Source organism: Dermacentor silvarum, chromosome 5 (genome assembly GCF_013339745.2).
Source record: "Dermacentor silvarum isolate Dsil-2018 chromosome 5, BIME_Dsil_1.4, whole genome shotgun sequence".
Lineage (NCBI taxonomy): Eukaryota > Metazoa > Arthropoda > Arachnida > Ixodida > Ixodidae > Dermacentor > Dermacentor silvarum.
The window spans coordinates 87,559,476-87,575,462 of record NC_051158.1 but is presented as its reverse complement, the minus strand read 5'-3'; the positions used below and the strand labels follow the sequence as shown (position 1 = coordinate 87,575,462).

Genomic DNA, 15,987 nt, shown 5'->3' with positions numbered 1-15,987 from the left:
AATCTTTCATTGCGTTTGAGCACCACCAATTGCGCTAAGTACACCCGTTCTCGCCAACGCACCGAAGGTAAGTAGGTGTACGTTTTGTCGTATTCGAATATGGCATCGAAATCTCTAATATATTGGCTTCAAGACAACAAATATTTATGTGCATGCTCTGAGTGAGGCAGTCACAGGAAGCGTGACAGTATATTGAGCATGGCCTCAGCAACTGGACCCTGTCCTTAACATTCTGCATAAGCACATTCGTGCTGGAAACTATTCGATATTTACTTGGATTGTCACAGAAACAAAGCCAGTAGCAATATAAATTGTTTTTTTTATCATTCAAAAATCTTTATTCAGCAGTTGGAGCGTTTTCGTAGCGGTATCTCCACGTTCCGTTGTAAGCATAGTATAAAGCAACTGGAGGTAGTCGTGGTTGTGGTAAGAAGGTTCTTTTAACGCAGCAATTGGGCCAATAGCCGTATCCATCCAATGTTTTATTATCGAAGTCATCCGGGAGAGGGCACCTGAAATATGGAGCAGAATGTCTTGTGAGATTGTGTACGGATATTAGGAAGTGGCATGTTTTGCGATTACTGCGTTATAGTAAATAAACACGCTATAAAAGCTTACAGGCTTTAATGAAACGAGTCAAATATTTCCTTACACCTTGTGACGCACTATTTCTTTTCTGTAAGGCTTCTTCTAGCCAGGATCATTTAAATGGGCTTTGAGTAAAATAATCTAATTCACGCTTCATATACCATTCTGAGTGGCCAACAACACAGAGAATGAGCTAAAAGTTACCCCCAAGGTTGGTACACTCACTCATGAGCCGACTCAAAGACCAGTGGAACTGAGCCTGAAGTGAGTCCGCGGGAGCCCTATTACTACTCGCAGTAATAGGGCTCCTATTCGTCCTGTTACTACTCGTAGTATATGTACTAGTCGAGGTTGTGAAAGTGGGATTCACTTTTACTGCGAGTCGGTCGAGATGAGTTGAAGGGTCGGGCGCTTGACTCTGGCAGAGTTCATTTGAGTCCGAGTAGGTGGAGCTCTGAGTGAGGGCAGGGGAATTCAGATAGCTGTGAGCACGGGTATGAGTAAGTCGAGGCCAGTTAGAGTGTGCATGAGAGGTTTAGTTCAAGTAAAATGGCAATTGAGAGAGAGTGAGCATGCATGGATCCGGGGTGATTACATTTCCTTTGAGATCAAAAAATTGCCGAATGCATTGTGGGGCTAGTGCCCTGCATAATCATAATAAACCTTAACACAAACAGGTCCGGTCAATGCCTTCTACTAATTACTGTTCTTCTACAGTGGGCCCTGCATTTTGGATTTGCAGTCACCCCCCGTACCGTCACTGAAGTCATTCAGCTGTGGCTCACTCAGCTTTGGGTGTGTGCCACGCAAGGATGCACTTGTTCTGCGAGCGTCTTGTCATGTTTCCTGGTATCGTGGTGTTTGCTGCTAAACTTTCTCAGGAAGCTTCAGTCAAAGGATGATGCTACATGATCTACAATAAACCTATATTTCTATATGGGAGCTGCGCGCGATGGCGTCAATGAACACGAGTGAGTACATACTAATAAACTTTTTTAGGACTGCGTATGTCTCTGACAATACTTTTGATTTGTTGTGTGATAGAAATAGCTTGAAAGAAATTCGTCTTCTCTACATCAACTCGTCTACATTTAAAAAGTTGAATGTTTTTCGTCCAATCTAAACTAAAAGGTATTTCAGAAAAAGGCAGGCATACGTACCAGAGGGCATATGGCCCTGTGGGCTCTCGATGCAAAATTATTTCGGACAACTTCCCTCATGAACTAAATCGCTTGGAAGTTTTGTGTCGTATAAGTAAATGAATTTTCTTAGCATTAGTTTGCAACTAATTTCACAAACAGATAATAATATTTATAATTTACTATTTTGCAATATTTTCACACTTGCCATTTGAAGATCTGTACCAAGAAACGACAGCTAAGGTTCGGATTATTGCGTTCAAACTAGGAGCGTGCTAGCATTTAAAGTGTCTAATACGAATTAAATTGTCTATCTAGATGTAATGATCGGTAGTTTGAGCCTGAGTTAAGCCTTTCTAGTTCTTTGTTTTAAACTGTATGAGTCCGAGTATACCTGAGAATTTAAATATCTGGTTAGCACGCGTGCGCGTGAGCACGGTTCACTCTGATTTCGGTGATGGTTTGCCACAGTAAGCACTACGCTAAAAAAAGACATTCGGCGGGGCCCATGGACGATGATTGTCGGTGGTAATGCATTAAGCATTGAATCAACATAGCGATAGAAGATGTTGCCAGCGTCGGAACGTGTTATGTATTAGGCGTGCACTGCAGCGAGAATCCGCTTTCGCGCTTCCCTCAGAACATTCAGCGACATCTGGTGCCGCTACAGCGAACACCGCGCATAGCTTCCGAAATCCATGGCGCGTCTTTGCGCACCAGCACAGAAACGCGCCATGCGGCCACCTGGCTCCTCTCTCGGGCTTCTTTATGGACCAGCTGCGCCATCTATTGGCACTGCCGAGAAGTCCGCGCGTGAAGCTGCGGTGCCTGCGAACGCTGAGAATTTTTCCCCCGCTTGCCGAACACTCAGTAGTACATTCTCAGCGACCTAACTACGCTAGAGGTTCAGTGAACAGCGAAAGACACTCAGTGCATTCAAGGCGCCGCTCGCAAAATCGTTTGCGTGAAAGGCGTTAATTAAAGCGGGATGTACCCGGTGCATTTGCGGCCCAGCCGGCTAAGCCGTCTTGTTGATATCATTGAGGAACCATTGAGACGTGGGCTCGATTCCTTTCAGCTTCGGATAAATTTAAGGGATTCTTTTCGTCATTGTAGAGCGGCACCTTCCCAGTGGCACTCTGAATTCTAAACGTATATTGCTTGTCCTGACGGCTGATTGGTTGATGCTTCCGTCCACTTTAAATCCAAGCGCTTCAGGAAGGAATACGTTACCTACAGGTCTCACTAGGCGAATCCCTTCACAATCGATTAGGATGTGCTGAGTGGTATGCTCTGATACGTTTTTGTCCTTAGGCAACCGGCTCGAGCCTCAAATAGCAAGGCACTTCCCTTCGTGTTATCGTACAGATTTTTTCTTCTAATTTCTTTATTCTCATTCAGGTAAATATCCATGGTCTTTCTTGTTTCCATTCTTTGCGTCCAATTCACTTTCTCTGTTTTCTCATTTTCTAATCACTCCTGGTTGTCTATTTGCACATTAATTTGTCCGGTACATGGTGGCCGATTTTCCTGACGTCTTCCTCCATTCTGTGTACACACTTTTCAGGCGCAGATACCTGTGGACTTTAGCTATCCACTTATTTCGATCTATCTTACTGAGTCTTACTTCAAAACTAATTTTGCTTTGCGCTTCTCTGACTTCAAACGAGGCCCAATCCATGACGCCCTCCACAGAATAATTTGTTGTTTTGCCGTGGGCTCCCAAAGTTAACTGGCCTACCGATCAGATGGCTAAGTTCCAGCCGCGACCAGATATCCGATTTTCAGCACAAAATGACATTTGCTAACGTTAGCTCGGGCACCATAGATTTGTTGCGGTGATGATAATGACTTATTGTCATCCACTGTGAGACCTGGCGGTGACAAATATAGTCAACTAGCCTGCTTGAGTTACATCATTTCATTCTTGAATTTTTATATACATCTCTTCATTCTGTCTCCTCCTCCCCAAAACGTTATCTACCTTTTACCGCTACCTATGCCTGTAACGGATCCGGGCGTATCAATCTCTTCACTGCATTTTACTGCTAAGCTGTATGTGGCTAGCCGATTCGTCCATCTGTCGCCTGTATGCCAAAAACCATGATCATCAGCAAGGGCTCGAGCGACGTCTTCTTACACAGCTGGCTCGTTGGTGCCCCTCCGCGCAACCGCGCCAACGCGATCGTGCCACTGCTCCCGCGTTCGTCGTTGTCGTCTTGTTCCACAGCTCGCTCCCTTGCCGCTCGTCATTCCAGCCTAGAATTTCTCTTCTCTTCTGTCATAATGGGGCGGCCGCGTTTAAAGTGGTATGAGCCACTGCTTAAGGGGGTATGAACCATTCATTGTCTCATGTGATGGACAGATTTCATTTTGAAGCAAGGTAATTTTAAAGAACCACAAGCGGCAATGCCACAACGGCGCACTGCGGCCATATACCATCAGTGAAGTCGTTCTCTACGTAGCAGCCGAACGTGTGCATAACCTCATTGAGAAACACAAAGACATAACCTCTAATTGAGAAAGATTTTAATGAACCTTCGAGATTACCACAGTGATAAACACCGGGGCCGCAGATCTCAGCTTCGATGCATGGTTAACCATATCTGTACGGAGTGCTTGGGTGGTGCTTTTTTTCCCTCACCCTTACCCTAAACGTCTCTTCCTTATCTCGACTGTGGATGCGCGTACGCGAGTGCCATCTAATGGTGCTGCAAGAAACTGAGGGGTGCGTTCGGAGAGCGTGCACCACTGTGATAGGTTGGCCTATTCGGCAAAGTAACAGCCAGGCCGCAGCCACGGTACCGAAACCCGGTAATGTTCGCAAAGGAAAGGTTCTCGTTTGACACGTTGGCGGTGCTGAATTACGATCCTGTGACCTCAGGCTCAGAAGCAGAATTTATTACCCACTGGTCTAAACAGCCACGCTTGCAGAACGTGAATATATCTGAACCATATGAACGCGCTGTACCGGCGGTACACTAACAAATGTCAAAGGAGAACACTTTCTCCGAAGGCATTGTTGAACAATTTGGTGATGCTGAAAAAAAATTCCTCTCTAGGACCACATGCAGAGCTGACTTAGAGCCTTGTAGACATCAGGAAAACTCCGTTGTTGCCAAAATTTAATTTCGAAGACACTACATCCCCAAACCATTTAGGTGGTTGTGGGCTGCGCCTTCAGTTGGGGCGTTCCTTCAACTACTGAAATGCCACCGATTTCTGAGGGCTTAAGCACTTCGCGTCGCGCCACAGGGATAGATAAGCAGTGAATGAGTAAATAAGTTTGATAAGGAGGTGTAACCGTTCGACGCGGCTGGATAAGGTGCTAAAGAACGATAAGGGCTTATAATGGCTGGAGAAATTCTTATAAGGTTGATAAGGGCCTGTAGCGGTTGATAAGGCCGGATCAAGACCGGTAAGGTTTATAAGGGTTGATAAGGGTCAAATTGTGCCAGATAAGGTTGATAAGGAACATATAAGGCTTGATAAGGATCGGCTTGATAGCGATAAGTTTGATCACGACCGATAAGTGTTGATAAGCGTCGGATTGAGTATACTAAATCTGGTAATGGGTTATAAAAGTTTACATAGTCATGATGACATTTCACAATGATGATAATTAGCAATACGGTGATGGGGCACAATGCTTACACATACGTCGACAACCCCAGTGGAGTTTCTGCATAATTTTTTGTTTCGTATACAGTACTTCTTTTGCTATATGATATAGTCATTATAAAATGTACCCACTATTATCGCACATCGTAAAATTTTGCATTTATTACTCCGTTTTTGATGCAAAGTTTTTTGACACGGTAGAATTGCAGCACCTAACAAGTCATTCTGTCAGTTGGAAGACTCCCTTGAAATGTTTTCACGGTTCTTATTACTGTGTACCGGTGTTTTTTCAAGGACAAAACGTCCCCTCATAGCTTTCAACAGCAATACTCCTTGTCAATTGCTTGTCTCACTGATTTTGTCACTGTCACGCCGCACGACAGATGATTCGATGAAATCAAGAAGTTCCATGTAAACTGTCATCCATTGCTAAAGGAGGCAAATAAGAGGACAGCATGTGTGAATTATCCTTCCAGCACGTGTAAAAGTACCTTGCTTTGCGGCAGGTGACTTGTAAGTGGCACTGTTACCTATCTATACATTGCGCATTGAGCTATATTCAGCCTGCACTTTCAGCTAGAGCAACACCTATGTGAGAACCGCAGATTACAGTGTTGCCTTAAGTAGTGGGGCGCACAGTACGAGGACAGCGTACAAAAAACATTAATAAATACTGGATCTTACCCACTAATTGCAAGTTGAGAACTTGGTGCTTTGCAGCATAAGCTAACGCAAGGGCGATTCAAGTCCAGGCAAATACCATCAGGCAGGCCGTAATATCCGTACTGACAGGTATCTAGAAAAAGTAAAATGTAATACAATGTGAAAGTACTTGTTATATCTGAGTCATACAGTACAGATAACATAATTCTAGGAGTTGAGCTGGAATATTCACAGGGGTGGACATTACTTGCACGAAAAATAAAAACACATATACTATAATTTACAAAATTCACCTAATAACTTTTCTGTTAATTACTTTACGTCATATATTGCAATTCATGAATTGAAGCGGATGAGATTGCAAGGCGTATCCACTTGGAATGAACTTTCAGAATGACAACTCTTTGTTATTATGCGCCACCAAACTCGCCGTAAAATGCACGGTTGTTCCATTTCCTTTTTTTTATGAAAAAAGTGATATCAGTCCACTCTTAGCAATTGCTACAAAGGAAACCCATACGGTTTCTGCGAAAGAAAAGCCTCGCAGTTAAAGAAAAATTTGTTTTGGTTCGGGACACGAACCCGGGACCACCGGCTTTCCGGGGCAACCGCTCTACCACCTGAGCCAACCAGGTGGCTAGCAGATGGCAGGGTGAAGTAGAATTCATCAACAACTCGAAGCAAAGGCAAGTGTTTGATGGAGTAGTTCAGCGGAAACCCGCTCGCTGGAGAGAAGTAAATAAATAGGAAAACTGACACCCGCCCAATTGCTACAAAGGAAACCCATACGGGTTCCTCGAAAGAAAAGCCTCGAAGCTGGAGAAAAATACGTTTTTTTTTCGTTCTGCACAAGTGCGAGGTCAACGACCAGAAACCTGGGTGTGCCTGAGAAAGTGACCATGCAAACGAGATAGCTTTCAATCTTGTGGTCGGTGACAACATTCACTGATCACTGCCTAGTGTCAGTTAAAAAATCGAACACACCCAATCAGGGTAAGCGTAACAGACAGCTAGACCACCATGTATTTATGTGACAGCAATAACGGGTACCCTCTAGATTTCAGGAACGCAGTGGTTAAAAATTATTTTGTATATTTTGGTCATGCATTACTGCATTACTTGGCTATTTTTGTCACGCAATATTGTTGACGTCAAGTATAATGGGGCCAGACAGCGAAATGATTAGTTTTTATACCCTCTCTTCAAATAGGTTGAACATGGGACAGAAAACAGTGCAGGACATGCCTGTGTATAAAGCAGACAGGCTGCACAAGTGTTAGAACTTAGGTGACCGGAGATGTCCCACGTGATTAATTTTCTGCCGCATTGTTATCGTGCAAAGGAAATTGACAACAGCATTGACAATGGACCATACTTACAGTTGTTTACGATAGTGAGTGGCCATATACGCCTCGCTGCACACATGTCAATGATAATTTGTGCTGCAAATATTACCATGACAGTTGACAGCATTTTCATGTTGATGTCAGGCTTGAAGTCCTGCCGTAATTGCAAAAGGTCATGAAGTCATGCAAATAATCGTGTGAAATAATGTTCATATGCCACCGAATACTTTTTGCCTAATACAGTGGACGTTTTGTACCCTCTTCGGCATGCTTTTGAATTTATTTTCATGGATAAAAAATGTTTCAGGTGTGCCTATAACAGACACATATTTGGTACACTATTTTATTTCAAAATAAAATCGGTACAAAATGCCTAAACACAATCCTGCAATTAAAGAGGCAACTGGCAACAGCTACACAATCAAATAAAACTTGTTGCTGGGCTAGTTGGTTCGTTTCATACTTTAGACCATATGGTCACTTAGCGCCAATAATGAAGGAGGGACGGGGTCAAGGGCAGCGCCAAATTGACCCCGGCGCTCCCCTTGACGGCGTTCCTCCTTCATTATTTGCGCTAAGTTTATTTGCGCATTATTTGCGCGTATGGTCTAAGGTATGACAGCAACACAATCAGCTTAAGTTTCTGCAACAAAATAAAACAGTCATAATTTCATAAAATGGTGTGAAAGCACTGTCTGCAAAGGTCAGAGTGGAAGGTAGCTGGGGAAATTGGGACAAATCCAAACAACATTCGCACATTCATCACGTAAATTTACGTACACAATGAAGAAAAAATAACCAGTTTTATAACCGTTTCAAATCATTCTCTAGTTGAAACAAAATGGCCATTAAATAGATAAAAGATTGCTGGGTCCTGCGCATCACTCTTACTGTCGAAAATTTTCTTTCACGGAGTGATTTTTAGGCCGTACAGAATTTTTTTAATCACCTTTGGCAATGCCACATTTCTAGTCATTCAGCTAGATTACTCAAAAGGCGGACATTGCTTGCGCAACGAATTGAAATGCTTGGTATTTAAATTGAAATATCCCACATTGCGATATGAGCTTGACAGCTCACATTGCAATGTGCGAATTGATCATAGATCATAGAGATCAGCGGGCGTATGAGACATTACCTATTGCAATTATGTGTATTTTTTTTGAAGACCCCAAGGCTTTAGATATATCGGAAAGCTTTCACACTGACGTAGGCCTTTCTCTCGGTATGCGATTCTTTGTGTCCTAAAAATATTGGACACCGGGGCACAGTAGTTCTCAACTGCAACAAAAGAAAACAGTCATAATTTCATAAAATGGTCTGAAAGCACTGTCTGCAAAGGTCATCAACAACTCGAAGCAATGGCATCTATACCATTTGCGTTCAGAAGACTCTTGTATCTTACAGCCGCTATGTTTTTGTATTGTGTAGACAACGATTGTGTCTGGATTGCATTGCGCCGCACCAACAGAGAGCCATAAGCACGTGCTCTTCTGGGGCATTCAATTACGTTTGCGGCAGTAGGGAGCGACGATGTGTACGAGGTTTAGGGGACAACTATATGGAGAAGGACGGAGCAGCGCTTTCTCTTCGACACGTGGGCGGCAGTAACTTGAGCACAATCTGCCAATTAGGGTGGTCACAAATTCTTCCAGCGGACCGCAGAGAATACGACGTGTAGCAGGAGGCCATTCACTAGCATCGTGCACGAGGGCAAAGCATAGGAAAGAATTGCTTTCTTGCTTTTTACGCCTACTAATCGCCATACAGTTAAGAGCATAGTAGTTTTCTTCAAGTTAGGTATGTTGAGATCCTGAAATAAAGACAGCATGGTCCAATTATTATTATTATTATTATTATTATTATTATTACAGCGAAAATATCGGCCGAACCCGGCGGTAGTGCTCGGCAGGAGCAGTGTCTCGTACCCCGCTAAGGCAGAGACTTCAAGGACTCAGCAGAGTGAAACGCAAAGTGCATACATTATTTGGAATCACACATATATAAGTATACGGAAAAGCACTCGTTTGAATAATGAGCAAGCACAAAACAAGCACCTTAACATAATTGATGATAAGGCGCTCGTAATAACAATGCGAAGCACGTTGCGATACCCGCATACATTTCCCAGTAAAGGTTACTGTTGCGGAAGCTGCCGCGGCGACGGCAGCTTGCGACCTGGAAAGTAGCATCTCTATAGCCCTTTGTATATGTAAGAACCAGCCTAGCAACTGATTTTATTGTTGTTGTAGCACCGCTATGGGTACGCAATGCATAGTTAGGACTCCCGAGGAACATCGTGAATACGACGAGTGGCAAACGGACAAAGAAATATCGATACGACTAGCGGCGGCGTGTTGCCAATATTAGCATTGCTCCAATTACTACCATTGCTCTAAATTACCAATACTACCATTACTATTAGGAAATAAAGCATTGCATATCCCCTTCAACATTTGCGGTTTTAAACATGTTTGCTGGACGACCACTTTTGCAGGGGCAGGATGGAGAGTCACTTTTTGTTATTGTTAGCTCATTGTTGTACCAGCATCGTTGTGGCGCCAGAGGTGACGCCGAGCACGTCAAATGGAAGCGGAAGAAGTTTTCGCTGGATAAACAGTGATGACAGCATGAACAGGACAGGAGCTGCGGGCACAGGTGGACACGACAAAGCGACCAGCACCGAACTTTCTGGGGTGACGTTGACGTCGGCGGCGACAGCAATCTTTTGTGGATCTGCAACAGTATCCATCACAGTGTGGGAGAAGCCACACAACGCGTCTTCGGCACGGACGCAGTCAATGAGAGCACTATGAGGCGGCAGGAAGTCCCACCCCAATATTAGGTCGTGAGAGCAGGAAGGCAGCACAACAAACACAGCACCCCCAACAAATGCTACGGGCTTCATTAACGGTTAGCGTAGGCTGTAGGCACAGTCACGTCGGGTCGAGCGCACAGAAGCCGAGCAGGAGCACAAAAGTGCTTTTGCGAGCATGAAAAAAGCCCGAGAATACACGAAAAATTGCTGTGCGGCTGGCCGCTCGAGCCACTTTGCGTCTATTCACGAGCTTCATTCAAGCTCGAAAAAACACTTTTATGCAGCACGTTTTGAGCAACAGAAAGCTCTATCGGGAGTTTTACATGTTTCTATACAATTTTCTTATTGAGATTTTGCATCTAACTATAATTTAGAAGTTGAGTAAGTAATCAACGGTAATTGTGGAGTTAGGTGGTATGCAAAAATAATGTCAGTATCTCCAAGCGACTGCAAAAAAACATTACCTTGGTTCTGTCCAGCTACGTGGCATTTGCATATTTCTAAATCTTGGTGCATGGTATAGTTGGGATACCCTGTATAATTTTGACGTGAACCGTTTTTCATTTCCTTCAGCATCGCGGGTCACTTATAAAACTGCATGTAGCGAAAACTTGTAAGAATACCATTGCTTATACATTTGTAACAATAATGACACTCACCCTTAATATGGCTGTGAAGTTGTGTCGCCGAAGTAGGCAAATAAGTTTTATACATAGAAAAAAGAAACTTCATCTATTGTAACAGAAGCTCCTATCCGGCCATACAAATGTTCATTTCAAATGTTTTTTTAATGGTGCATTAGAAATATGACAAATACGCATTGTACATACCCTTTCAAAAATATGCGTTAACCTGGGAGGATAGATCTTGTTTTTCTTTCTTAGTGCAGAAATTCCTGGCCTAGCCGGCCGTGCTTCTATCGCAAAGCTTCACTGACGATTTTCCGGTACTAGCCTCACGCCAAAGAAAGTCGAAGGAAGCAAGTATTCAAAATTACAGTAGGATAAAACTGTTTTTTTCCTGTTTTCTTATTTTATCGAACAGATGAATTGCTTCATTGTCTTGTGTCTGCAGACAATCTTTTTACGTAGAGCTGACGCAATATTTCACAACATATACATGCAAAAATTTATAATACATAAAGTTATCTCTTACCCTAGACGCACACACGTATCATGTTTGTCATCATCATGAGCCTATATTCATGTCCACTGGAGGATGAAGGCCTGTCGCTACGATCTCCAATTACCCCTGTCTTGCGCTAGTTGATTCCAACTTGCGCTTGCAAATTTCCGAACTTCATCACCCCACCTAGTTTTCTGCCACCCTCGACTGCTCTTGCCTCCTCTTGATATCCAGTCTGTAACTCTAATGGTCTACTGGTTATCCATCGTACGCATTACATGGCCTGCCCAACTCAATTTTCCCTTAATGGCGACTAGAACTCTGTTCTAGTCTCTTAAGGTTAGGCCTAACATTTTCCATTCCAAGGCTCTTTGTGCGGTCCTTAACTTGCTCTCGAGCTTGGTTACACACACACACACACACACACACACATATATATATATATATATATATATATCGGCACAAGTGTGGTTTCTGAACCACGAACAGGAAATTGCGAGATGCGAGGTCTGTCAGCAAAAGCTCATTGATCTGTTCGGCAAGCTCATCGAACGCCGTCGTGCTACGCTGAAAGAACTTGCATGCCGAGCTCAGACTTGCACTGAGGCCTATGCGACGTACATTCAAGACGTGCTCGTGCTTTGTCGCAAAGTAGATGACCAGATGACAGAAGCGGAAACGGTAGCCCATATCATCAAAGGTATCGTGGATGACGCGTTTACCATCCTGGTTTTTCAGAACTCATCCACATTGCAAGACATCATCACTGAATGCCGAAGCTTTGAAGTAGCAAAAAGTCGCCGCATTGCTTGGAACTTTACTCGTCTTCCGAACACGGCTGTGACGTTTACCTGCGAGGGCCTTTGTATCCCGCCCGTTCCACCCATTCCTGCTGCATCCAACAATATTGTGCGCATCATTCGCCGCGAGATTGAAGCTGCCTCCCCAGTTCCCCTTCAGGTGCGTATACCACCAACCAGCTCCATGCTACTATTTCCCAGAGGCCCATACGTTCGCCCTAGTTATCAAAATTCCGCAGAATGGCGAACTTCCGATTACAGGCCCATCTGCTTCTGTTGTGGACGCATTGGACACATTTTCCGCCATTGTCGCAGTGCTTGTAACTCACAGCCATGGCTGAGCTATCGAAACATCCAACGTCCAGTTGGTAGTTCCCGAGTGCCGGTACGCAATTTTATTTTATTTATTTATAGATACTGCGATCTTTTACAAGATCTTAGCAGGGTGGGAACATACAAGTACACTCATACAAACATAGATTACAAGCAATCTTGCCGACGCTTGAATTCAAAATGACAAAAGGACGAAAGGACAGAAAGGACAATGAAGACGACAGCGCTCCGTTATCATGGCCACCACGATCCCTTCGCCATCCCGACGCCTGTCCCGCTCACCATTGCGTCGTTGCTCTCCTTCTCCCTCATACTTCCGCCGCTCATGGGAAAACTGACGGACGCAGCTCCGAGAGGTGAGCCTGCCACGACGATCCGACCCGAAATTCCTCTGCTCACACTACCTGGACATCACAACCTCATCAACGTAGACGTGGACGGTACGCCTGTCATCTCACTCATTGAGAGCGGCACCCACATATCGGTCATTAACTCAAACCTCCGTACTCCTCTGAAGAAAGTTCTTACCCCTGCTCCGGTCGCTGTATTCCGCGTAGCTGATGGTGCGACGCCGGCTGTTTCTGGGTTGTGTACCGCCCGTGTCACTGTTGCTGGACGCCACACTTCAGTTTTGTTTTACGCCTTGGATCAGTGACGATATGCAATCATCTTAGGAGTTGATTTTCTTTCGGCACATTCGGCTCTAATTTACGGCTCTGGAGGTGTTGTCCAGCTTACCTTACCTCGTGCCGTTGAGCCTTGTGAGCCTCCGTCGAGTCAACTGTGTACCGCCGATTATATTCACCTACCACATTTACCTGTGACGTACATCGACGCCTCTCCTGATCCTCCTGTGAACGATGGCGATTATATCGCGTCTCCCAACAATACCGTTCTCTGTTCGCAGAATGTCATGTTCCCGCACTCGGTCATCAGTATAGAGAGCAATGCCGCATGTCTCCCTATTGTGAATTTTGGACTGTGCCCTCAAGTGATACCCCAGGGTATCACTTGAGGTATCCGCTTCTGGATCTTGCAAACGTAGCTCATGTTTTTTTTTTAGTATTTTAGTGCAACCCTAGCTGCGTTTGTCGTGTTTCCGTCTTAACTGATCCTGCATCGCCTCCTCCCGCTATTGATTCGGACGCCATGATGTTAGATCACATAACGAAGATGATCGCCGCTGACCTCCCAGCCGAACAGTGGACGCTGTTCGTTGCCTGCTCATGTTCTACCAGGACATTTTATTGCGATAGCAATTATATGGACACTCCAAAGCAGATTTCTGCCGTCGGCGTCGCCGTCGCCGTGAGGTTCCGTATGACGTCAATGGAGATGAAATCGTCGCAGCGCGCCGCCGAACGCTGTATGTGCGAGTGAAAGGGCGCGAGGGACGCGCGCTTTCACGGGGAGTGAACGTACGGCGGAGAACAAACGCGCGTTCTGTGCCGTGCTCCCTTAAGGGCTGCAGAAGTAGGCGTCTCTTTCCTCCTTTACAATCAGCATATATGTAGATCAAACGCGCCTTCTTCTGCCGCACGAAAGGCCGTGGCGGGGGGGGGGGGCGGGGAGGGGGAGGGAAGGGAGCGGACGTTTAGCTGCGGCACCAAGTGCCTATTTATATCAGAGGCTCCGTCAACAGTCACCAACGCCGCACGCATTTTGTGCGAACGCGGGCAAAACGCCGATGGCGTCGACAACAGTTCTGCGTGTTGCCGGTGCTGCTGCATGTCCAAGTTTATACAGCTGATAAAGCTACTATCATTACTCCGTATAGCTCTCTACAAATTTGCTATCGCAATTGATGCTTCGCCTTTCAGGCGAAACTGCGACAACTTTTTTGATCTCAATCACTAACCACTGGGCGTAACAACAGTTGTCAAGCATCGAATTCGCACTGACGATGCCAAACCCATACACCGACGCCCCTATCGTGTCTCCTCCGGTGAGCGCCAAGTTATACAGAAGAAAGTTGACAAAATGCTTGCCCGTGATATCATCGAACCTTCTTCGAGCTCATGGCCATCTCCTGTCGAGCTCGTTATAAAAAGGACGACACCTTGCGCGTCTGTATCGACTACCGGAACTTAACGAAGTAACAAAAAAGGCCGTGTACCCCTTAACTAGGATAGATGTCACCCATGACTGCTTCAGTGGTTCCAGGCATTTTTCTTCGATAGAACTTCGTTCTAGGTATTGGCAGATTGCTGTTCATGACATGGATCATGAAAAGACGATGTTTATTGCACCTGATGGGCTCTATCAGTTTAAGGTGAGGCCATTCGGGCTATGCAATGCTCCCGCTAGATTCAAAGCCCTCCTTTACGGCCACCTTTACGGCTTAAAGTGGTCAATATGCTTGTGCTACCTAGATGATGTCATTGCCTTTTCGCCGACTTTTAACACACGCCTCGCGTATCTCTCGACAGTTCTTTCAGTGTTTCGCAAGGCGAGACTTCAGCTCAATTGCACGAAATGTCACTTCAGCCGCCGGCAACTTACTGTGCTCCGACACCTCATCGAATCTTCCGGCGTTTGTCCCGATCCGGATAAAGTTTGCATAGTCAATGATTTCCCTGTGGCGACCTGCGCCAACGACGTTCGAAGGTTTGTAGGCCTCTGCTCCTACTTTCGCAGATTCGTGCTACATTTTAATGGCATTGCACGCCCTCTAACCAAACTTCTTAAGAAAGACGCGATCTTCGTCTGGGGTTTGTCTGGGGTCCCGGACAAGCTAGTGCACTCGCTGAGCTGACGGCGCGATTCACGCCGCCACTGATTCTCGTCCACTTTAACGTCTCCGCTCCAACAGAAGTTCGCACCGATGCCAGCGGCCGCGATATCGGCGCTGTTGTGGCACAAAGACAGCACGGTTGCGACCGTGTCATTGCGTACGCTAGCCGTCTTCGGTCACCAGCCGAACGGAATGACTCAATCACCGAACACGAATGCCTCACCCTCGTTTGGGCAGTGGGTAAATTTTGCTCCTACTTGTATGGACGGCCTTTCACGGTTATCACGGACAGGCGCGGATCCAGGGGGGATGTCCAGATGTCCTGACCCCCCCCCCCCCCCTCAGATTTCTGCATCGCCCCCTCGCTGACCAGGGGATGGCCCTGTCGCAAAAAAATACGGCCACCAGCATTCTTCAAAAGTTATTTTGGCGAGTACCAGTGATATTAGCCATGTAAAAGTAAAGCTAGCTCGCTCACAAGCTTAGTTGTATTCCCTAGGAGTGTGGTGTCGCGAAGTTGCCGTAGTTATTTTTTCTCATGAACACCTTGAACCTCCTGGCGCCTGCCGTGCCTTACTCGTCCCGTCGGTGGCGTCGAATGAACGAGGGGACGTCCCTTTTGCCAAACACGCCGAGGTCCGCTCGAGCGCGTTCGCGCCTGATTAACTTAGTTTCCCCTTGGGGTGTCAACGGTTGCCTCATTGGCTGTCATCGGTTCCGCGACCAACCTGCTTAATGAAAGAGATTACTTGCTGAAGTGTTCATATATAAATAATAACAACTAACAGCTAAACTAAGAACTACGCATAGGCAACTTTTT

At 45.5% G+C, this 15,987-nt stretch overlaps 1 long non-coding RNA gene across 1 annotated transcript; it reads right to left on the bottom strand.

The window, feature by feature from the left end:
- Window positions 1-315: 315 nt before the first annotated feature.
- LOC119452485 (uncharacterized) lies at window positions 316-11,059 on the bottom strand. The gene is made up of 4 exons (XR_005191968.2): window positions 11,006-11,059; window positions 7,391-7,511; window positions 6,033-6,144; window positions 316-512 (listed from the first exon to the last, which is right to left on the bottom strand). It is a non-coding gene; the product is annotated as an uncharacterized LOC119452485 (long non-coding RNA).
- Between the last annotated feature and the right edge of the window lie 4,928 nt (window positions 11,060-15,987).